This window comes from Oryctolagus cuniculus, chromosome 12 (genome assembly GCF_051225735.1).
Source record: "Oryctolagus cuniculus isolate XC-2025 breed Fujian yellow rabbit chromosome 12, ASM5122573v1, whole genome shotgun sequence".
NCBI classification, from domain to species: domain Eukaryota; kingdom Metazoa; phylum Chordata; class Mammalia; order Lagomorpha; family Leporidae; genus Oryctolagus; species Oryctolagus cuniculus.
In genome coordinates this window covers 89,913,379-89,938,068 of record NC_142878.1, presented here as the reverse complement: position 1 = coordinate 89,938,068, position 24,690 = coordinate 89,913,379, and the positions used below count along the sequence as shown (strand labels likewise).

Below are 24,690 nucleotides of genomic sequence, written 5' to 3'. Positions count from 1 at the left end.
CATCTAAGGGGAACATCTGAGGGAACACCTGTGCAGCCCCCGAGAGAGCCGGCCGGCGGTGTGCTGCTCCCCTGCGGAAGTGGGGAAAGTGGCCAGGGGGAACCGCCCTTCCACGGAGGTGGAAGGGACAGTAGCCAACCCGGGAAGAACCAGCAGCAAACCCGGGGAGGGCCGAGCAGACGAAAGAACAGCGCAGGGTCCTGTGTCGTTCCTCCACGAAGACGGGGAGCGACATAATGGTGCCGTGACTCGGATAGGAAACCTAGGACGGATGTGAAACTTAGGAGGGAAGAAACGGGAAGAAATGGGAAAATTTCGGAGAGAGAGACTAGCAAACAGCCTAGGGAAAAGCCGGATGAAAAAGGTGCCGGAAGAAGCTATTGAAAGCCTAGGCATAGACTCGGATACGGACTACGGGGGGGAAGCTGGGAGAAATCTCTAAGGTCGAGAGCGAAAGTGAAAGCTAGAACAAACAGATTTGGATACGGACTGTGGGGAGAAGCCAGGAGAAATGAGGGAGGAATATTGTTGGAAGAAAACTTAGGGAAACATACCGGGTAGAGAAAAATGTTAGGGAAATTGAAGCCGCGGGGGGGCAGGCCGAGGCGGAGACGAAAGCTACTTTGGGATTCTCAAGTTAGCCCGGGAATAAGGGGCGAAAAGTTAAAACCAGAAGCGGAAACATAAGCCAGGTTGGAATCCGTCTGATTAGCCCGGGGAGCAAAGGACGGGAAGCCAAATCGTGGGGCGGAAACGTGAGCTGGGTTGAATTCGCCAGGTTAGCCTGGGGAACTTAGATTGAATGCTAGTGGCGGAGACGTAAGCTACGCTGTGTGACTCGCGGAGGCTGCCGCGCGCAGAGAGAGCGTGCGGGGCACAAGTAGATAGGGAATGCTGGGCTAGTGCGAGACCGCGGAGTGCGCGCGCGAAGCCAAGCCGCGCAAAGCCGGGAAGCCACGCAGATGAGAGAAGCGCGGGCTGAAGCGGCTCAGAGCCGGGAAGCCGCCGAGAAGCAGCCTCGGGGCGGGCGCCGGGAAGCCGCGGGGATAAGAGAAACAGAAGTTTAGAAGTAAAATGAGAGAAATAGGAATGCTGGTAGATAGAAGTAAAATAGGAGAAATAGGAATGCCCGGAGATAGAGAAACAGAAAAATAAGGCCTCCCATCAACATGGCAATGAGAGAGCTTGGATTCGGTCTGCCTGATTAGGGAAGTGGTGAGCACCTGCGGGCGGCTAGCAGCTTATGCGCCGCAGGTCACCGAAGACAGGCACGTTATTAACATCAATAGTCTCCTCACAATACCGCAATGAGAGGGCTTGGATTCGGTCTGCCTGATTAGTAAGGCGGTAAGCACCAGCAGGCAGCTCGACCAGAGTATGAGCTGCAGGTCACTGAAGATAGGCACGAATCAACATCAATAAGCCTCCCCACAATATGGCAATGAGAAGGCTTGGATTCGGTTTGCCTGATAGGGCTTGTAAGCACCTGCAGGCAGAGCAGAGCATGTGCTGCAGGGCACCGAACACAGGCACGCATCAGCGCCTAAAAACCTCCTCACAACATGGCAAAGAGAGGACCCGGATTCGGTTTGCCTGATTGATAGGACTTGTAAGCACCTGTGGGCAACTCTAGCAAGCAGAGCAGAGTGTGTGCCGCGGGGCACCGAAGACAGGCGTGTATCAACGCCAAAAATAAAAAGAAAGGGGGATCTGTGGGGAGCAACCCGGACTGGACTGAGTTACTGGAATTAAGACTTATTCTATGCATCTGCTCTCCCACAATATGGCGCTGGGAGAGGAGAAAACAGCTTCTACACAGCTGCCTCCAGTTCAGCCAATAAACTGTAGGACTTGCTCCTGATTGGAGGAGAGAAGCGTACTCGGCGTGTGGGTAGCCGAGTTGGGATTGGCAGAGGAGGACTATAAAGGAGGAGAGAGACGGCATGCACCAGGAACATCTAAGGGGAACATCTAAGGGGAACATCTGAGGGAACACCTGTGCAGCCCCCGAGAGAGCCGGCCGGCGGTGTGCCGCTCCCCTGCGGAAGTGGGGAAAGTGGCCAGGGGGAACCGCCCTTCCACGGAGGTGGAAGGGATAGTAGCCAACCCGGGAAGAACCAGCAGCAAACCCGGGGAGGGCCGAGCAGACGAAAGAACAGCGCAGGGTCCTGTGTCGTTCCTCCACGAAGACGGGGAGCGACACGCCTCCCTCCTTCAACTTGACTTCCGAAACTTCAGAGCCTTTGGCCATCAGGGAGAAGGCCGGCTGACCCCTCTGACCACAGGGGTCCCAGGAGAGAGTGCCTGGGATCCCTTTTGAAGCTGGCTTGTTCCCTGAGTGACAGCGCGTTTTAATCTCTTTCTTTGAAAGAGCAGGCTTTTCCTTCCCCGGAAAGGCCGGGGGACTTCTCGCCATCCCTCCCCGAACATGTTCACTTCCTCTCATACAAATTCTGGAACTGTTAATGTTCTCCCTGTCTCTCCCTCTGCCCCAGCCACCAATCCGACCACCTAAATAATTAAAGCATGCATCAGGGTGAGAAGCATATGTATTTGGATAACTGGTACTCTTAACCAAAATGCATTATTAAAAATATTTTTAAAATATTTATTGCTTTAGGGCCCGGCGCTGTGGTATGCTGGGTTAAGTCGCAGCTTGAAGCACCGGCTTCCCATATGAGCACTGGTTTGAGTCCTGGCTGCTCCACTTCCAATCCAGTTGCCTGCTAAGGTACCTGGGAAAGCAGCAGAGGATGGCCCAAGTCCTTGTACCCCTGCATCCACATGGGAGACCTATAGGAAGCTCCTGACTCCTTGCTTTGGATGGGCCCAGCCCTGATTGTTGCAACTGTTTGGGGAGTGAACCATTGGGTGGAAGATCTCTCTCTCTTTCTCTCTCTCTCTCTCTCTCTCTCTCTCTGTGTGTGTGTGTCTTTCCTTCTCTCTCTTTGTGACTCTGCCTTTCAAATGGATGGATAAATCATAGATAGATAGATAGATTTAAAAAGCAGAAAGAGAGAGAGTTCTTCTATCCACTGGTTCACTCTCCTCCCCAAATATCTGCAACAGCTAAGCCTAGGCCAGGATGATACCAGGGGCTAGAAATTCCATCTGGGTCTCCCACACGGGTGGCAGGACCCCAAGTACTTGGCCCATCTTCTGCTGCCTTCCCAGTGCGTTAGCAGGAAACTGGATCAGGCGTGGAATAGCCAGAACTTGAACCCAGACACTCCAGTTATATGCTGGCATCACTAGCAGAGGCTTAACCCATTGTGCCACGCTGCTAATCCCTAGAATGCTTTCTTAATCTACTCGTTTGTGTAAAAAGTAAAGTGGGTCCACTTAGAATTTACAAGTTTTAAAATATTTCTCCCACTCTCTTTTTCTTCTTACAAACTCTCCACCACAGCTATCTTTATTTGCTGAATGTTTTAAAGAGTTCTAGGTACAAGTGAGATATAATTGAAAACTAGGGAATTAAAATATACCACTCTCCAAGGTCTGCTAGTGTCCCAGCTAGGCAGGAAGCAGAGGCCATGTGGGTGCCAGCAGTGTCTGGTTCCTGTCCAAGCTCCCCTTCCCACCCAGCTTCCTCTAATGTGTACCCTGGGAAACAGCAGGTGATGGCTCAAGGAGCTGGGTCCCTGCCACCTACATGGGAGACCCAGACGGAGTTCCAGGCTCCTGGTCTAGCCTGGCTGTGGTGGGCATGAGGGGAGCAAAGCCCCAGATGGAAGATCTGGAGGACAGCTTTCCTTCTCCCCCTCCCCCTCCCTCTCCCCCTTCCCCCTCTCCCTTCCCCCTCCCTCTCCCCCTTCCCCCTCCCCCTCCCTCTCCCCTTCTCCCTCTCCCCTTCCCTCTCCCTCCTTCTCCCCTTCCCCCTCCCTCTCTTCCCTCTCCTCCTTTCCCCTCCCCCTTCCTATCCCCCCTTCCTCTCCTCCTCCCCCTCTCCCTCCTCCTCACTCTCCTCCTCCCTCTTTCTCCCAGTCCCTCTCCCTCCCCCGGCCAGCAGTCTGGAAGCTCCATCAGAATCCCGGGCTGAGAGGCCCTCCTTGCAAAGAGGCCGGTGGAGGGTGGAGCTGGGGCAGCAGTTGAGGCCGCACAGGGAGGAGGTGCAGAGGGAGGAGCTGCAGGGATGGCCAAGGAGCAGCAGCTGCGGAGGGGAGGAAAACCAAGGGCAGAGGAGAGTGGAGGAGGCGTCCGGAAGGGGGCCCCCTGGCCTTGGCCACCAGGCCATGCTCAAGACCCTGTAGGTGCTGGGAGCAGGTGGAGAAGCCGGGGTGGGAGTGGGGGCGGGGGAGAAGGGGGCTGGCACCTGAGGGAAAGGCAGGCTCTCACTTCCAAATTCCCGTCCTGGCCACCATCAGGGGAACTGGGGGAGGGGGAAGCCCCAGGATATTCCTCCCTGTGGGTCACAGACACTGCTTCCTGCAGCCACGCCCCCTCCATTGCTTCTCCCCGGCCTGGCTGTCCAGACCTGGTGCACACCTCTCCCCTGGCTTGGCTGGGACGTGCATGGCGAGGAGGTGGCCTGAACAGGGCGATGAATGAAACCTCGCCTGGAGTCTCGGGGCAGGGAAGGGAGGTCCCACCCCAAGCTCTCTGACTCCTGGGCCAAAAGCATCTCTGTCTCTTCCACACCACAGGGGTCAGGGTCAAGGTGGAACGTGAAGCAGCCAGGGAAGCCCAGCGTCTCTTCGGTTTCTCTGAGGTCTCCTGACTTTAAAATGAGCCCTGTGCTCAGTGATGTACAGTACTTGTGTGCTCTGGGGTCTTAGAGTCGTATCCTAGGGGAGCAGGTGTTTGGCCTGGTGGTGAAGATGCCATGCTCACAGCCCACCATATCCAGATACCCAGGTTCTAGTCCCCACCCTGGCGCCCGACTCCAGCTTCCCGCTAATGTGCACCCTGGGAAGCAACAGGTTCAGCTCCAGTGGTTGGGTCACATGGCTGGATTCCCAGCTTCCCCGACTTCATCCTAACTTCAACCCCAGACATTGCGGGTGTTTGGGGAATGAGCCAGCAGGTAGGGAGCTCTGTCTGTCTGCCTGTCCCTGCCTCTCAGATATAAAAAGTAATGTGAATGTGAATAATTATATTTTAAGGAGCTCGTGTTCATGTGAACCTGACTCTCAACGAAGCTCCACCAGGCTCGGCCCCGGGCAGCACCTGACCTCTCCTTCCTCCTTCCCCCCACCTGCTCCCTCCACACCTGTGCACACCTGTCGGGTGCGCCTCCCACCGCACTCCATCGCCAAGGGAACTGAGGATGGTGGCGCTTCACGTCTGATCTGGGCAGATGAGGTTGGGAATGGGGAGCTGAGGTTTAGCGGAAGAAGTAAGGGATTTAGTTATTCATGGTTCCTCACTGGGTTCTGATGCTTTCAAGACTTGAATCCTAGAAATGGCCGAGCCAGAGGGGGGAGCGGACACTCTTCCAGAAGCTCCCGCTGCTCCAAGCTCTGGCCTCTGTTCTGATGTTAAAAGCATCACTGCCCTCCGGCCCCCGGGTTAGTGGTAAGGTTGAATTCTGTCTCCCCACGATGTGGGTGCTGATGCTGTAACCCCAGTCCCTCAGAAGGTGACATCATCAGAGACAGCCTGGTCCTTCCAGCCCCGACAACACCTCCACTTCACACTTCAAGGCTTAAGAGACAATGGACTTCTTTTAACTCCTTTATTATGTATTTATTTATTCCTTTGAGAGCATTTATTTATTTATCTATTTGACAGCATGCGAGAGAGAGAGAGAGAGAGAGAGAGAGAGAGGTAAAGTTCCCATCCACTGATTTACTCCCCACTCCCAAAAGCCCAAAATGGTCACACTGGCCCAGGCTGAAGGCAGGAGTTGGAAAACCATTCTGGGTCTCCCACGTGGGTGGCAGGGACCCAAGTACTTGAGCTGTCATCTACTGCTTCCCAGGGTGTGTGTTAGCAGGAATCACATCAAGCTGGGACCCAAACCCAGGGCCTCTGATGCGTGGGGAGATCACACATTTCCACTGCCAAAGCCACCCAGTGTGTGCTTCTCCCAGAGGTCATCTTGTGCTCCCTGGGGAGGACTGACGGCCAACTCTGGCTGCAGAGCCGCGGCGAAGGGAGCCTCTGGTTTTCACCGGGACCCTTGGCTGGGGGCCTCACTTAATCTGCTTCATTTTCTCTTCCCTGGAGAAATAATAACAAAAGTAACTGCTCAGATTGTGAATTTTCTATGTATCGTGCACTTTTGAATGCCTTACATCCCTGCTCCTAGGAGCTCTGGTGCACCGGTGTTCCCATTTTATGGATGAGGAAACCAAGCCCAGAGGGGCTAAGCGCCCAGCCCAAGTCACCGAGCTGCCGCGGATGGCTGGGCCAGAGCGAGAAACCACATTGTTCCCGCCTTTCTCACTATTCTCCAGGCGAATGAGCTTCCCTGTGCCCTTCCTCCCGAGCCTGTGGACAGGGAGCTGACCCCAGGTCACGGGAGCACACGCAGGAGGAAGAGGAAGTGGGGGACAGCCTCCCACCCCCCCTGCAGATTGGATGGACTTGGGCCTGAGTCGGCTGAAGGCTGACGTCAGCTGGCTGGAAATTCCTGTGCCTAGTGATCAAGGCTTGGAGAACAAAAGCTCCCACCGCAGGCAAAAACTTCCTGCTCAGCGCCTAGTGCGAGGGCTCGGGTTTCAGCCACACAGCCGGTGAAGTCATCGGGCTGTGGGCTGGCGGCCACGGGGCTCCCGAGGGCACGGAGCAGCTGGGCTGGGCGGAAGGCCTGGAGAGCCCATCCCCTCCTGGCCTCCGGGGACTGCTCCCCGTGACCCGAGATTCCCCCGTGGACAGCAGGGAAGGGCTGTGGCCAGGCCTCGCCCAAGCCCCTCTCCGTGGCTGACCTGCATGAGGGTGGCCAGATCCGTTTGCGAGGGGTGGATCCTGTGGCTCAGGGAGTCGGCCCTTTAGAGCCAGGTGGGAGGACTTGACCTTGGGCTTGACCCCTTCCTCAAAGATTTAGGATGCTGAGCCAAGGGGTACAAGAAAGGATCCTGCAACACAGACCCCTTTTCCCAGCCACCCATGGGGCACTGAGAGAGAGAAAGCTCACTCACTCATTTACTCATTCACACATTCATTCATTCATTCATTCAGGATATCAGACATCCAGCCAGGTGCTTGCTGAAGTCTATGCAGCGAGGTGGGACCTCTGATCCAGGCAAAGGAGGCAGTCAGAGCTACAGGCCCAGAGAGCCATCATTATAATACGGTTCCTGGGCCCAGCGGGTAAGATTTGTCCCCCATGGCACCCGCTGATCCCAGTCCCCACTGCAGATTCCAGCTTCCCGCTAATGCAGACCCTGGGACGCAGTGGCGATGGGTGACGCCACGGTCATGACCAGACAGCAGGCTCGGGATTACCCGCTGAGGCACCTAAATTACCTGCAACAGATCAGGAACAAACAAGCAGACCAGAAAAACATGAGCAAGGGGAAAGAGCGATGGTATTTTCAGTGTGCGTCTAAGGTTGTGCCAGCTCAAAACACCATCTTCTACTTTCTGAATTGGCAATGTATTATTCAATTTGTGAATGTCACAGGTAGCTGGCCTCAGGCGCTTAGGGCTTAAGGCTTGTGAAGATCTTAAGGAGGCAGAACCGATAGGCAGCTGAGGACAAATTCCACAGCCAGGGATGTGGGCTGGGCACCTAGGCCGGGTGGCAGTTCTGGGAGGAGGAGTGAGCACTGTCATCTGTACTAAGGACCGCTCCGCACCCAGCCACTCCCAGCTGCCTGGTTCACTCCCCAGATGGCCACAACGGCCGGAGCTGGGCTGATCTAAAGCCAGGAGCTTCTTTCCGGTCTCCCACACAGGTGCAGGGGCTCAAGGACTTGGGCCATCTTCCACTGCTTTCCCAGGCCATAGCAGAGAGCTGGATCGGAAGTGGAGCAGCCGGGACTTGAACTGGAGCCCACATGGAATGCCGGCACTGCAGGTGGCAGCTTTACCCATAGCACCGGCGCTATAGGTGGCGGCTTTATGCCACAGCACTGGCCCTGTAATTCTATTTTCCATGAAAATTTTGAAATACACTCACACACAGCACTGTGTATCTATTGACTTATTTAACATTATGGGACTGTCGAGGAAATCCGGACACAAAGACATGAGATGGCTCGCGCAAGATGGGGCCGGTGCTTGTTTAACCCGGAAGTCTGGCTCCAGGCACCTGCCCTTAGCTGCTCTGTGCTGTCCTGCGTGTCCCCACAGCCCTGCCCTGCAGGATGCTCCCAGTCGGCTTGCCTGTCACTTGCCCTGCACACGCACACTCATGCCCAGACCCAGTCTGTTTGCTTGTTCTTGCTCCTGGTGGAGCCCTGTACTTTTCCGTGTTTTGATTCACCATCTGCACGCCCCGCGTAAACTGTCTGTTCATCTCCTTTGCTGCTTACTGCATAGAATCTGGGCACTGATTTCAGGATTTTGTAGCAAAGCCAAAGCGAATATATTTTGGATATATCAGTGGTTTGTTATTTCTTCCAGGCTGTTATTCCTCCTGTGGTTGGCCTGTTTTATGCAACAAAGATTACTCTTTTTTAAAAAAAGATTTATTTATTTTAAAGGCACAATGACAGAAAGAAAGAAGAGACAGAGAGAGAGAGAGGGAGATCTTCCGTCTACTCGTTCACTCCTCAAACGCCCACAACAGCCAGGGCTGGGCCAGGTCAAAGCCAGGAGCTTCATCTGGGCCTCCCAGGTGGGTGGCAGGGGCCAAGCACTTGGGCCATCATCTACCACCTCGCAGGTGCATTAGCAGGAAGCTGGATCAGAAGCAGAATAGTTGCGACTGGAACCAGAGCTCTGGTATTGGAGTGGGCGTTCCACACAGCTGCTTACGCGCCCACCCCTTAGGGTTCCTGTTTTTTTTTTTAAATCGAAAGTACTTTTTTTTTTGCCTCTCTCGATGGGTTCTCTTCAAATATGACAAAAACGTGGGACTGCATGGCCTTGTCTTTTTTGTGCTGTGTTTCAGCCGTGCGCACTGAGTACAGAGTGAGGTGTCAGTGTCATTGTCCCTGTACTGCTGTCTGCCCAGGGCACTTGTGACACTGTCAGTGTGTTCCTGGCTGTTGGGTTGTTCAGTTATTCCTGGTTTTACATGGATTACTAGTCTGTTCCACGGATCACTTTTTCCCCATTGTCACCATATGGTTTGGGTAATTGTCACTTTGTAATATGCTATGAAATCTGTTAGGTTGAATTTACTGCTGTTCCCTTTGAAAAGAAGCTTTAGTCTTTTCAACCTCAGTCTGGTGACACGAGCCCCGCTCCTTTATCCAGCTTGGGCAAAGCTTCCCTTAGGAGCCTGGGCAGGGAGTGCACTAAATGCCCATAGAAACTCTGGGAGAGGCCGGCGCCACAGCTCAATAGGCTAATCCTCCACCTGCGGTGCCAGCAGCCGGGGTTCTAGTCCCAGTCGGGGCGCCGGATTCTGTCCCGGTTGCCCCTCTTCCAGGCCAGCCCTCTGCTGTGGCCAGGGAGTGCAGTGGAGGATGGCCCAAGTGCTTGGGCCCTGCACCCCATGGGAGACCAGGAGAAGCACCTGGCTCCTGGCTTTGGATCGGTGTGGCGGCCATTGGAGGGTGAACCAACGGAAAAGGAAGACTTTTCTCTCTGTCTCTCTCTCTCACTGTCCACTCTGCCTGTCAGAAAAAAAAAAAAAAGAAACAAACAAACAAACAAACAAACAAACTCGGGGAGAGTCTCTGCCCTGGCCATTTCCTGCCGGCCGGGAGCTGTGTGCTCTTAATTTTCCTCGTCTTCACGTCTCCTAACTGGATTCCTCCACCCTTTTTGCAAGAAATCTTATCACCGGAAGTCAACTCAGGGCCACACAGTGAAGGCAACGCTGTTCTCACGTGTCTTCTGCCCAGCACTTGCTCCTGGCGGTGGGAATAGGGGTCGGGGGGTGGAATTAAAGACTTGGAAACTGGACTCGGCCTGACAGCGGCAAGCAGGGGCAGAGGGGCCGGGGTGGAAAGACCCCTGGCGCCCGTGGGAGTCCTGCGACAGTGAGGCACCCGCGGGGCAGTGAGGTCGCATGAGTGGGCCTGGACGGTTGGAGCATGAGGGCTGTCTGGCCCAGGCCGTACGTTTAGTCTCCTAGCATGTCCAGCTGGCATCGCTTACCCGGTGAGTGCATCCGAGCTGGGATGGAGGTAGATGATGGCTAAGGAGGTGACGCCCTCTGCGTCTCTGTGCTATCCCTGGCCATGCTGCCCCCAGCTTTCCCAGTGTGGTCCGGCAGGAGCAGGGGCTGTAAGTTCCACTGAGTGCCTGTCCCTGCTTTCCTTTCTAGTCCTGATGACAGCCCAAAGAGGTAAACATCGGTGTACCCATTTTTGAGATAAGAACAGTAAAGTCTACAAGTGCTTAAGGACGAAGCCCAGAGTCCCCGGAAATGAGCTCAGCGCTGCCTTCCAAGTCCATTTGTACATTTTCTTCCCTTTTATCTTCCTGTGTTTTAAGAACGTGGGATCTCGGTGCGTGGCTTTGTCACACGGCAAAGAATGAAGCAGTAGAGAGCGAACCCCAAGTCTTGGAGGGCTCATCCATCCCCCCCCCAGAAGCATTTGTCAAGTGCAGGTCACCGTGCCACTTCTTCCAGGTCCCACGGTCTGCCCTGCGGTGCCACATCTGTCCCATCGCTCCTCCAGCCCGCACGGGAGTCAGACGGCGCGTGTCCTCACGGGCAGAAGGGAACTTGCCGTTTTCTGTTTCCAGCTCCAAGCCTGTCCCTGCTCTGCCTCCTCTCTGGCTTCTGCTCCTCCCTCTTATCCAGTATCCCCCAGGCGTCCTGATCCACGGACTTCCAAACTAGGTCCACATCTGTTCTTCGGCCACAGCAACCACCGCTTTGGCCGAACCCTAAGCATTCAGTGTGAGCCCGGGGCGCGGCCACCCACCTCTCCAGAGCCCCAGGCTACTCTGGTATCCCCTGTGGACCTCAACAGCTCCTTCCAAGCCACAGACCTGACAGCTTCTTGGGTTGGGAAACACAGACTCTCAGAACCGGACTTTTGTAGCAGCCAGGCACACCACAGGCCCTGCCTTGCAAGCCCCCCGCCTGCCCCAGTCTCTCCACCTGCTCAAGGGAACCGTGTCTGGGGTCACGGGCTCTGTGAGCTGTTGGGACAGGCGGCTGTACATTGGCAGGCTGGCAACGCATGTTCATGATCAGCTTTAGGGAAAACCCTGCACATTGTCGTTGTATTCTTGTTTTGCTACGGACCGGTGAGGATCCCAGGGGGCGGTTCTGGTTGGGGGGCCCTTGGGTCTGGCTCAGATCAAACAAGCTACCTTCCAGGTGGGGGGCCTTGGGGCAGGGTGGCAGGAGGCTGGCAGGGCTGGGGCTGGGCCCCAGATCTGCCCTCGGCGGGATCGAGACAATGGCAGGGGGCAGCTTCTTCCGCTGGGACATCACTGCGCGTCGGGCGTCATGCGGACTGACGCTCTGCTGCAGGACTTTCTCTGCGGCTGTGGGAGTCTGCGGCGTTGGTTATCCTGGCAGTGGTGTTTGGAGCAGCGCATTGTCTCCACCGTGATGCCCGGGGCTCACAGGATGAGATCACAGGGCTGGGTACAGAGCAGGGACCAGGGCCAGCCCCTTCAGTCTGCGGGCACAGCTGCCTCTGTGCCCAGAGAAGGGGGTCACAAGCAGGGGAGCCAGAGCCAGACCTCCTGAACGGACAGCCTGGCTCTGCCACGCATCAGATGTGTGACCTTGGGCAAGTCATTCGCTTCTTTGTCCTCGCATCTGTAAAATGGGATAGTAATGGTGCCTACACCATGGAGTTTTAACATGCTGAAATGAAGTCATATATTAGGTGGATCTCTATGAAACTGTCATTTATATAGGCCAAAAGTGGTTTATCCTAACACAGCTGTGACCAGCACATAGTAAGTTCTTAAGAAATGCCAGCTCAAAATAGAAAGCATGGGCCACTGCTGTGGCGTAGCGGGTAAAGCCACTGCCTGCAGTGCCCGCATCCCATATAGCCACCGGTTCAAGTCCTGGCTACTCCACTTCCAATTTAGCTCTCTGCTATGGCCTGGGAAAGCAGTGGAGGATGGCCCAAATCCTTGGGCCCCTGCACCTACGTGGGAGACCTGGAAGAAGCTCCTGGCTCCTGGCTTCAGATCAGCGCAGCTCCGGCCATTGCAACCAATTGGGGAGTGAACCAGTGGATGGAAGACCTCTCTCTCTCTCTCTCTCTGTCTCTCCTTCTCTCTGTGTGTAATTCTGACATTCAAATAATAAATAAATCTTTAAAAAATAGAAAAGCACAATATGAAGGTTTGTGGTAAATCCAGTCCATCTCTGACTGCGGGCCCTCGCCATTTCCGCTGTCCCCGCCTCGCCTGGGTACCGGAGAGGGAAGCTGGTACTGAGCCCACTTGGTGCACAGCACCGGGACGGTGCAGACCCCTTGGCACAGGGCCCGGCTGGGCCTCCATGAGCGGCAGTGCTTATCCTCCAGACTCCTTCCTGTGACGCAAACACGGCACTGGACAAGAGCAGAAACCCCGCCCAGCGCCTTCTGCTTCCGGGTGCTCTCAGATCCCAGCAGCCTCTACTCTTTGCTTCCCAGCCCTTGGTGCCGCTGGTCTGCCATGGGCAGGTCAAAGCTCTGGGACCTGTCCCACACTTGTCCCCGGGTCACCACTAGCTCCAGATAGTCTCTGAGGGGTTGGAAAAAGCCGCCTGCAGTGCCGGCATCCCATATGGGCGTTGGTTCAAGTCCCGGCTGCTCCACTTCCTATCCAGCTCCCTGCTAATGGCCTGGGAGAGCAGTAGAAGATGGCCCAAGTCCTTGGGCCCCTGCACCTGCGTGGGAGACCTGGAAGCGGCTCCTGGCTCCTGGCTTCAGATCGGCCCAGCTCTGGACATTGTGGCCAATTGAAGAGTGAACCAGCAGATGGAAGACCTCTCTCTCTCTCTCTCTCTCTCTCTCTCTCTCCATCTCTGTCTGTAACTGCCTCTCGAATAAATAAATCTTTTTTTTTTTTTAATAGCCTAGCGTAGCTCTGTAGGCTGTGACGACACACTGAGGCCGTCGGTATTCTGTGCTCAGATGAGGACAGCTCAGGCTTCACTCTAAGAAATCCAGGCTTGGGGGCAGGAGCTGGAGGTAGCCGTCCAGATGCCACTTGGGCCGCCCACGTGCCATGACACAGTGCCTGGTTTCTAAGTCCTGCTTCTACCACCAGCGCCAGCCTCCTGCTAACGCACACCCTATTGCTTTCCCAGGCCACAGCAGAGAGCTGGATCAGAAGAGGAGCAGCTGGGACTTGAACTGGCGCCCATACGGGATGCCAGTGCTCCAGGCCAGGGGGTTAATCTGCTGTGCCACAGCGCCGGCCTCATCAAGCTCTCTTGATTTGCAGATGACATGATCATCCAGGTAGAAAATCATAAGGCAGCCACAAAAAAGTTACTGTAATATACATTTCAATGTAGGACATTCACAGACGTGCAGATCGATATTTTTGGGTATTCAAGTGTATTTTGGCGCCCTAGCAACAGACAGTGAGAAAGTGAAATTTTAAAAATTCACACTACTGTTTAGTGAAAGGTAGCGAGTGTTTGTAGCTGGGTGGCTTTCTAAGCCTGATTCATCCCAGTAGAATTTGAGGGGCCGGGGAGACCTTGTCCACTTGATGCTGGGTTCGGTCCTTTCGGCCCAACATGGCAGCATTTCAGCTGAAAATATTCTTTTAAAACTTTGGAAGTCACCAACAATGTGAAATTCTTAACAGAGAGTTTGACAGAAGAGATGCAAGACTCGGATAGTGAAAATTACAGAACACTGCGGAGAACTTCAAGATGACCAAATGGACAGAATCTGTCTCGTGGGCCAGAAGACTCAATATCATTATGGTGCTCATTTTCCTTAAGTGGATCTATACATGCAGTATTTTTCCAATAAAACTCCAGCAGGGTTGTGTGTGTGTGTGTGTGTGTGTGTACGTGCGTACATGGGAAATAGCACAATAGCTCTAAAAAAGACCTACAGTAGCCTGAACAATCTTAAATAAAGAAGAAAAGTTGTTGAAATTATGCTAATTTCCAAATCCATAAAGCTCCAGCAATCAAAATAGTGTGGTGTTAGTGTCAACATAGACAAATAACTCAATATACTAGAAAACAGGGTCCAGAGACAGACGTACTCGTATACTCGGTAGACTCTTAATAGACATATTGAGAAATAATGATGATAGAAGTCACCTCCATGAGGTCTACAGCTCTGTGGCTTTAAGTATAGCCACAGGGTTGTGTAACCATCACTGGTTGAATTATAGAATATTTTCATCTTCCCTGAAAGAAACCCCACACCTGTTAGCTCTCATTCCCTATTCCCTCGAACAGTAGCCCGAAGCAACCACTAATCTACATTTGTCACCATAGATTTGCTTAATATATTTGATGTGGGGCCAGCGCTGTGGCATAGTGGGCTGAGCCTCCGCCTCCAGTGCCAGCGTTTCATATTGGCACGGGTTCGGATCCCGGCTACTCTTCTTCCGATCCAGCTCTCTGCTATAGCCTTGGAAAGCAGTGGAAGATGGCTCAAGTCCTGGGGCCCCTGCACCCATGTGGGAGACCTGGAAGAAGCTCCTGGCTTCAGATCAGCCCAGCTCTGGCCATTGCAGCCATTTGGGAGTGAACCAGAGGGTGGAAGACCTCTCTCTGTCTTTCCCTTTCTCTGTCTATAACTCTGCCTCTCAAATAAATAAACAAATCTTTATATATATATTTATGTATATGTATTTGATGTGCATTTGATATAAATGGAATGTGGACTTTTTCACTGACCATGTTAGAAGGCTCATGCATGTTGTAGCACGTATCAGATTTTCATTCCTTTCTGTTACGTGGACAATACACCACATGGGGGTCATCCCCTCATTGGCTGATGGAAGTCTCCACTCCGAGAGCAGTCTCCACTCTGGCTGCTATGACCATCGACATACAGCTGGTTGTATTTCTCTCGGGTGGACTGCCAGGAGTGAGATTGCTGGGTCGCTCAGCGACTCCCGGTGTGACCATGTGCAGAACCGCTGCCACCTGTTGTCCACAGCAGCCGTGCTGGTCTAAGTCCCGCCAGCAGGGCAGGAGGCCCCGCTTTCCCCACATCCTCAGCCCTGGCTCTCGCCCATCTCTCTAGCCTCACCAGGGGGTGTGGCACGGCACCGTGTGTGGCTTTGAGATGCCTTTCCCTAATGACTGGTGGTGCTGAACACGTTCTGAATGGCTAGTTGTACATCTTCACTGGAGAAATGTCTACAGATCCTTTGCTCAATTTTTGATCAAGCTATTTGTCTTTTTATTATCATAGGGTTTTTTTAAGAAAATGTGTTCTGGATATAACTGCTTTGTGAGATACACGACGTACAAGCATTTTCTCCCATTCTGTGAATTGTCTCTCACTTCCCTGATGATACCTACTTTTGCATTTTGACGTAGTCTCACGGATCTGCCTTCCCCATTGCCGCTTGTGCTTTATTTTGCATACCTGAGAAGTTCTTGCTTAGCTCGAGGGAGTGAAGATTTGTCACTGCGTCGCCCTCCGGGAGTTCTAGTTGCAGCCTTTACACAGAAGTCTATGCCCCACTTTGAGTTTATTGTCGAATCAACCGTCTACTTTGGTTTGCTATTTCTGCTCCCTCATGAGGCAGTACTAGCAGGCTGAGCTCAGGGCCGCATTCGTCCTCTCCAGGTCGCACAGCTGGCTGGTGCGCGGCTGTGCGTAGCAGTCTCTGCCGAGCCTTGTAACATGTGCTGTCTGCTCTGATGTCTCCCGTTTCCTCTCTGACTCTATGTATTCGTAGTTTCTCTCTTTCTTACTCTAGCAAAGAGCTTTTCTGTTTTATCTTTACAAAAATTTGTTTCTTTTTTTTTGACAGGCAGAGTTAGACTGAGAGAGAGGGACAGAGAGAAAGGTCTTCCTTCCGTTGGTTCACCACCCAAATGGCCGCTACAGCCTGCTCTGCTCCAATCCAAAGCCAGGAGCCAGGTGCTTCCTCCTGGTCTCCCATGGGGTGCAGGGCCCAAGCACTTGGGCCATCCTCCACTGCACTCCCGGGCCACAGCAGAGAGCTGGACTGGAAGAGGAGCAACCGGGAAAGAATCCGGCACCTCAACCGGGACTAGAACCCGGGGTGCCAGCGCCACAGCGGAGGATTAGCCTAGTAAGCCGTGGCGCCGGCCTGTTCCATTATTTTTATATTATTCCTTTTAGTCTCTGTTTTATTTCTGCTCTGACCTTTATTCCTCTTTCCCTTCTACTGATTTGGGGTTTGCTTTGTTCTTATTTTTCTAAGTCCTTGGGGTTCCATTTTAAATTGTTTACTTGGGATCTTTTTATTTTTTTAATGTAGACATTTATTGCTATCAACTTCCCTTTTTATGTTGCTTTTACCATATCCCATAAGATTTTTACAATTTTGATATAGTTTAAGAAATATTTATTTTATAAGCAAAATGATGGGCAGAGGGAGAGGAGAGACATAGAGAGATCTTCCATCTGCCCGTTCGCTCCTCAGATGGCTGCAACAGCCAGGGGTGGGTGGGGCCAGTTAGGAGTCTGGAACTCCACCTGGGTCTCCTACATGGGTGGCAGGCACCCAAGGGCTTGGACCATCATCTGCTCCTTCCCCAGCACATGGAGCAGGAAACAGGATGAGAGCAGAGCAGGCGGGACTTTAACTGGCACTCGGATACGGGATTCTGGTGTGGTGCTGGCAGCTCAACCCACTGTGCCACAACACCAGCCCTTGTTTGTTTATTTTTATTTGAAAGGCAGAGAGGGAGAGAGAGGGGAGAGAGAGAGAGAGAGATCCCCTATTCACTAGTTCACTCCACAAATGTCTAAACAGCCAGGCTGAAGTTAGGAGCCAGGAACAGAAACTGATTCTCCTACACGGGTGACAGGGATCCAAGCTGGTGAGCCATTATCTGCTGCCTCCCGGGAGCAGGAAGGCGGAATTAGAAGTGGAGCCCAGACTCGAGCCCAGGCATTCTAGTGTGAGATGCGATGCAGATGTCTCAAGTGGCATCTTAACCTCTGTGCCCCAACTCCATCCTGGCCTCCCATGTGGGTGACAGGGGACCAAGTACTTGGGCGGCATTTGCTGGCTCCCAGGTACTTGAGCAGGCAGCTGGATCAGTAACGGAGAAGCCAGGACTCCAGTGTGGGTACCAGTGTCATGACCAGCGGCTCAGCCTCCTGCACTGCAGCATCGGCCCCAAGCGCCTTGATCTTTATGTCAAATAAAGAACCTGACACTAAACGGGTCACACCCCTAAATGAAAGAGCTAAGGCTACAATAATCCCTCTATAAAACAGGGGAGAAAAATCTTAGTGACGTTGGGCTAAGGCAAGCACAAGCTAGACACGTAAAAACCGATGGGCTGCGCTTCATCGAGATTCTAAACTTTTCTAAGAGACCACGTTATGTTGGGAAAAGGCAAGCTATCAACTGAAGAAAACATTTACAAAATACATAAGGGACTTGGATTTACAGCATTGAAGTATCCCTGACAACTTGATAATAAAACGACTCAATTTGAAAATGGGTAAAACGTTTGAACAGACATGTCTCGAAAGATTATATACAAATATCAAGTAAGAAGTTGAAAAATTCTTGACATTGCTAGTCATTAGAGAAATGCAAGTTCAAACCACAATCCACACCCATCAGACTGGATAAAATTAAAAGGCTGACCACACCACATGCTGGCAAGGACGGGGACCATTTACATTCCACCAGCATGCACCCACCGCTGGCGAGAATGTGAAACGGTCCCATCACTTGGGAAACCAGTTGACAGTTACTTAAAAAGTTAGACCTACTGTATATTTCAGCCATTCCATAGCTAGTTATTTACCCGAGGAAAACCCAAACCTGTTTCCACACAATGACACGTACACGGAAGTTCATAAAATATTGTAATCCTAGGGCATAATTACCATAAGATCTATTTTAAAAGTGGCTAAGAAAGCCATTCTAAAATACCATTATTTATTAGGCATTTGCCACCCCACTGAGCAGTGACTCAAATGTAACTAACTGTGCTTTGATGTCTCTTTAGATTCACACGGTTGTTTTGGTCAATCTGTTGCTGGATACAACTCAAAGCTTACGTCAAAATATTATTTGTGCAAAGACAGTAATATAATTACACTCAGAGAAATCAAAATGAAATGGAAAATTCAATCATGACCCACTTTTTGGACAAATCAACTCGTATTTCCTTGCTGCTGTCTGGTGCTTGTTTGCATGAATAAAACATTTTACAGAGTTGTAAAAATCCAACTTTGCATTCAGTTTAGGAAAAGCAATTGTACTACTGCAAACTGTTTTCCATACCGCTGCTTAGTCTTGACAATTTACTTGTTTATTATTTATTGGAGAAGCAGAGCTACAGAGAAAGAATGAGACAGAGATAGAAAGGAGAGAGAGAGAGAGAGAGAGAGAGAGAGAGAGAGAGAGATCCCAACCACTGGTTCCCTCCCTAAATGTCCAAAACAGCTGGGGCTAGGCCGAGCTGAAGCTAGGAACTCAGTCCCCATACATAGCAGAAACGCGATTACTTGAGCCATCCCCACTGCTTCCCAGGTCTTCATCAGCAGGAAGCTGGGATCTGGAGCCAGAGCTTGGCAGTCAACCCAGGCATGCGGACTCAGTGTCCCAACCAATATCTTAACCACCAGGCTCAATGCCCACCCCTACAATTACTTTTAATGAGCATGTTATTTGCTCTGTAGATTTTTCCACTCTTTAACATTTTCCATATACATATTCATATTTAAGTTGCTATTAAAAAAACATAGTGAACAGTTTTATAACTTTTTTCCTTACTTCCTTGAGATAAATTTCTAGGAGTTGGATAATTGGGTCCAAACGTGGCATTTCAACAGCTCTCAATGAGTGCCGTCAGATGGATTTCCCATTCACTCATTCACCAACTGTTATTGAGCACTTTCTCCTTGCCCCTGCTGATGAAGTGTTGGCGCTGTAAAGGCGAGAGAGAACCAGATTCTCCATGTGTGGATCCGCTCGCCCGGCTGGGGAGACAGGCTCCTCTCAGTCCCCAGCTCAGCCCACAGGTACGCACAGTTGTCATCTCATGAAGTGTCACCAAGGAGAGAGACGCGAGCTGTCAAAGTCTGGGATGGTGGAAGCTGATTCTGCCGGGTGCTTAGTGGAAAGATTTCCTAAGGAAAAAGGGATGGGGGCGGGGGGAGCTTCAAGATGATGAGGAGCCAACCAGGCCAAGAGGGGCGGGGAGAGAATTCCAGACGGAGGCAGCAGCGTGGTAGCGTACAAGGAACTAGAAGGAGCCCACAGGAGCTGGAGCGCGAGGAGCTGGGGGATCGGAAACGGGACAGGTGGGGGCCGGGGGGCCATATGGAAGGTGTTGGCCTTGGTCTGAGAGCGGTAGAATCCTTCGAACTGGACCTGGGCTTACTAACGCTGGCTACAGTGTTGAGAGAGGGGCAGCAGTGGGGAGTTCCTGCAGTGGTCCAAACAAAAGGTGAGCGTAACCCAGATGATGTGCACACGTACAGAGGCAGAGATCAGCAGGTGCATTTAGGAACTTCTGAGGAGGGAAGATTGACAAAGCGTGGAATCAGACTTGATTTAAGATGTGAGGGTGGTGGGGCCAGCGCTGTGGCATAGTGGGTAAAGCTGCCACCTGCAGTGCCAGCACCCCATATGGGCACCAATTCAAGTCCCAGCTGCTCCACTTCTGATCCAGCTCTCTGCTAATGGCCTGGGAAAGCAGCAGTAGAAGAGTGCCCAGTCCTTGGACCCCTGCACACGCGTGGGAGACCAGGAAGAAGGTCCTGGCTGTTGGCTTCCAGTCGGCACAGCTCTGGCTGTTGCAGCCAACTGGGGAGTGAACCAGTAGATAGAAGACTTCTCTCTCTTTCTCTCTGCCTCTTCTCTCTCTGTGTAAAAAAAAAAATATGGGTGTGGGGTGGGGAGAGGGAATATGAAGGACCCTTCTAAATTCCTGATGTAAGAAAGGAGGTGGGCGGTGGCGGCATCCACAGACATAGGGAACAGAGGAAGAGGGCCAGGTTGGGGTGGTTTTGTACATAAGGAGTCCAGAGGGTCTTCAAGATAGGCAGGAGGAATCGTCAAGTGGGCCACAGGGTCTGAACCGCAGAGCCGAGTCTGGTTGAAGGCCATGAACTTGTGAGTCACCCACACGGAGGAGGTGACTAAGGCCACAGGCTTGGAGGAGCTCGCCCAGGGAGAAAGGCGGAAAGTGAGTGGAATCCAGACCAGGTGAGGGAGAAGCTGGGAGGAGGGGCACAGCTGGCCAGGGAGGGAGAGCAGGAAGACTTGTGTGTAAGTTAAATGCTGATGGGAGGAATGCCGGTGTGTCGGGGAGGGGGGCGGAGTGGAAGGGAGGCAGGCGAGGCCAGGGAGGAGGCGAAGGGACGCTTGGCTGGGAGGCGGGACACTGCCCGCAGGGCTGTCCTCCCTCCCCACGGCCTCCTCGAGACTTAGGAGAGCCCAGCACTTGATTCAGTGGGGTGCTGCTGCATCTTGAAACTCTCATCTGGTTTGAAACAGAAGCCCCCGTGTGCCACGGGCCCCGGGCCCCGCAGATCACGTCGTGGGTCTCCCAGACCTCCCCGCCCTGGAAGGGTTTCACTCCGTCTCCTTTCCGGGCTGCTGATTTGCTAGGTGGAAATATGCACCTGGGGTTGTTTGAATTTGCATTTCTTTGATAACTGGCCAGGTTGACTCTGCTTCCTCGAGCCTGGTTGCTAACCTTGTTTCCTTTTGTGCCTGCATCCTTTGGCTGTTTACAATGTTTTCAGATGTGGAGAAATCAGCTCCCTCCGTGGGAATGAGTCACTCACTTGCTGAGATGCAGGGTGAGTGTTTTTTGCAGAAACAGTGGCAGAAGGCACTGGTTGTCGCTCCCCCTCTTCGCGGAGGAACGACACTAAACCCTGCCTAGGCTTCATATCCGAGTCACGGCACCATTATTTCACTCCCCCTCTTCTTGGAGGAACAACACAGGACCCTGCGCTGTTCTTTTGTCTGCTCGGCCCTCCCCGGGTTTGCTGCTGGTTCTTCCCGGGTTGGCTACCGTCCCTTCCACCTCTGTGGAAGGGCGGTTCCCCCTGCCACTTTCCCCACTTCCGCGGGGGAGCGGCACACCGCCGGCCGGCTCTCTCGGGGGCTGCACAGGTGTTCCTTCAGATGTTCCCCTTAGATGTTCCCGGTGCATGTTGTCTCTCTCCTCCTTTATAGTCCTCTTCCACAAATCCCAACTCTGCTACCCACACGCCGAGTACGCTGCTCTCCTCCAATCAGGAGCAGGTCCTGCTGTTTATTGGTTGAACTGGAGGCAGCTGCGTAGAAGCTGTTTCCTCCTCTCCCAGCGCCATATTGTGGGAGAGCAGATGCATAGAATAAGTCTTAATTCCAGTAACTTAGTCTAGTCCGAGTTGCTCCCCACAACTGGTGCTTGGGCAGCAAAGAGTCTCCATGTTGTCAGGACATGGGGGCCGCACGGGCCAGATGCAGTGATCTTCCCTGGACCATGAAGCAGGAAGAATCCCACAGGTGCATGTGCACTGAGTACCTGCCCAGCTAGGTTCTCCTTCAGTCCTCGGCGGCCTAGGTGCTGGGCCTCAGCCTCACCTGGCCTGCTCCTCCTTCCTGGGGTACCCCTCACCTCTTAACTCCCACAGCCAGGCCCACAGCACACATTTGCGTGGGTGTTCAATGTGCATATTGGGAGATGGGTGTGCTTACGGACGGCACATCAGCAAACACCCACAGTGTGGGTGCTGCCATTCAAGAGCGTGTGTCTCGCGTGTTACTGTAATTATTGAATTCACTTCTGCTTCTCCCGCTGACTCCGGAGCTTTTTTTTTTTTTTTTTTTTGAAAGATTTATCTATTTATTTGAAGATCAGAGTTACACAGAGAGAGAAGAGGCAGAGAGAGAGGGAGAAAGAGAGAGAGAGAAAGGTCTTCCATCCAATGGTTCACTCCTTAGTCTGCCACAATGGCCAGAGCTGCGCCCATCTGCCAGGAGCCAGGAGCTTCTTCCGGGTCTCCCATGTGGGTGCAGGGGCCCAAGGACTTGGGCCATCTTCCACTGCTTTCTCAGGCCATAGCAGAGAGCTGGATAGGAAGTGGAGCAGCCGGGACCTGAACCGGTGCCCACATGGGATGCGGGCACTGCAGGTGGCGGCTTTACCCACTACACCACAGTGCTGGCCCCCCCATGCGCTCTTTCAAGTCCAATATCTTCCTTTCTTTCTTCCTTCCTTCCTCCTACCCTCCCAGCTCAGCCATTAGCTGGGAATCCAAGTGGCTGAAATCCCGGGTTCCTCTCAATGCTTGTTTCACAGGTGCCAGGAGGGTTAGGCAGTCGGTACCCTGCCACCTGCAATTGGTTCTTTTTGTAAGCACCGGGGCCAGTGAAGGGAGGAGACCAGAGACAAGATCTCAGCTGGAGCTTGCCAACAGTCGGGGCTGGCCTGCGAGTAGAGGTATGAACAGAGAGACAGAGACACACAGAGAGAGAGAATATGTGCTTATCTCAGGATTGTCAGATAATATGCAAGATATCCTGCAAAATTTGAATCTCAGATAAATGACATATAGTTTTTATTATTATAAGTATATTCTAAATATTGCATGGGACACACTACAATAATTCATTCCTTATCTAAAATTCAAATTTAACTGGACATCCTGTATTTCTTTCCCTGTTAATTCAAATAACCCAGGGATTTCATGGAGAGCCAAAAGAGAGATACAAAGAAACCAGAGTCTTGGTGACATGGTTGAGCCACTGGATCAAGCCTTACCTGAAGCTGACCTGCTGATATTCACAGGCATGGAACGGATCATCATGTGTTACTGTTTTACCAGACCTGGTCTCAGTTTCTCAGAACCTCCCGCACCCTAACAGGCTTGTCAGAAGCCCAGAGCTCCAGTCTCGTGGGGCCCAGGGCCTGCCAGGAGGAAGCTTGCTTTGCACTCCCTCGGTCTGGCCACCTCACGCAGGGACCGCGGCCTGGCTCTGTTGCTTCTCAGCACAGACGAGCACCCCGCAGGCTGCTCACCAGGCTAACTGTGTCTGTATTTTTAGAACGAGACCTTTACGAGAAGCAAGGCCCAGTTTTGTCTTCAGCTTCCTCTCCCCACACCCGAGCGGTCTGAGCCCAGGCCAGCTCCCTCCGAGAAGTCATTACTGCCCGCCCGGAGGGTGCCGCGGCCTCAGCCCTGCATACAGACCCACCAGTGTCTGCGAGGAGCTGCCTCCTCGGGGCTCCCAGCAAATGGACGGGCTTGTTTTTCCCTGGGACCGGAAGAAACCAGCTCCTTCTAGTTCTCAATGGCCTGACCTGGCCACGGAGCTTGCCAGGAGAGAGGGAGGGGAAGAGACGCCGGCCTTGTGGGGAACCTCTGGCTGGAGCATGAAAGAGGCAGGATTTTGCTGGAAATGGTGCGCCCTGGCCAGGGCCAGGTGGAAAGACCAATTTGGGCTTCATGAATCGGCTCCTTCATTCTCTCACCGTCAAGTCTCCCCATCTGGGACATGGGGTTGGGCCATCAGACCAAATATCGGCTACCACTCCGGGCTCCGGGCTCCAGGCTCCGGGCTCCGGGCTCCGGGCTCCGGGCTCTGGTTCCGGGTTCCAGGGAATGACATGGAGTCCTGGCCCTCAGGTCTGGGCTGTGATGGAGGGGTGAGGTCAAGTCCCCAGGGTGAGGCAGGTCCAGTGAATGACCCGAGCGTTGGCTCCCACAAGCTTGAGGTGCGTGCACAGCTGGGCACCACAGCGCCATGCCCGCCAACACCTGGGACCCCGCTCCTTCTCTCTGACCTCACCCTGCCTGGATCCTGACCCTCAGCCCGTGTGCACCCCCAGGCCCTGTGCTTAGCAGTTAGACACCTTGGTCTCTGCAGGGGATGCCGATTGAATGGTGCGCTCTGCCCTCGCCCGCCTGGGTCCTGGTTGGGCTTGCTCCTGCGTCAGGTGCACGCCGACACATGAATAGTCAGCTGCAACACAGGCTTCGCGTTTCGCAGCCCGGGGTGGTCGTAGCTGAGCAGTCACTCAGAGGCAGCCGGGTCCTCTATTAAATGGCTTCCAAAGTCATGTGGGCCTTGGCCATCTCAGGGGTCCAGACGGACAGAGAACCTGGAGGGGCTTCCTTGGTGAGGCCCGGGAAGAGCGCACATCTATCCTTCCACAGGTGGCACTGGCCACACCCGGTCCCAAGAAGAAGAGGAAAGGGATGGCTGAGCTGGCGCCCATTGCAGCCGCACCCACCCCAGCCTGCTGGCACCGCGGGCAGCCTGGGCTGCCACTGGGCCCAGCCACGGGTCTCTGGAAGTCCTTCGGCAGAGATGGGAGGGACTGGGGTTGGGGGAAGTGTCACCTCCATCTTAGCTGGATGAAGCAGGAGGGCGTGGAGCAGTGAGCCGAGCAGAGTGTGGTGGGACTGTTCTGTCCCCTGTCACCTATCACGGCCACCAACCACACGGCCTCCAGGCCTAGGGAGCAGGGAGGGAGAGTGGTGCGGGGTACACGGGAACCTCCGTGTGGGTTTCTCCATCCCACAGCTCTGATGTTTCCCAGGAGACTTTAGTGAGTGAGTGAGT

At 53.3% G+C, this 24,690-nt stretch overlaps 1 long non-coding RNA gene across 1 annotated transcript; it reads left to right on the top strand.

Annotated features, from left to right (window-relative positions):
- Nucleotides 1-21,398: 21,398 nt before the first annotated feature.
- On the top strand, nt 21,399-23,684 carry LOC149123155 (uncharacterized). Its single transcript, XR_016217589.1, has 3 exons — nt 21,399-21,627; nt 22,424-22,564; nt 22,805-23,684. It is a non-coding gene; the product is annotated as an uncharacterized LOC149123155 (long non-coding RNA).
- Nucleotides 23,685-24,690: the final 1,006 nt, after the last annotated feature.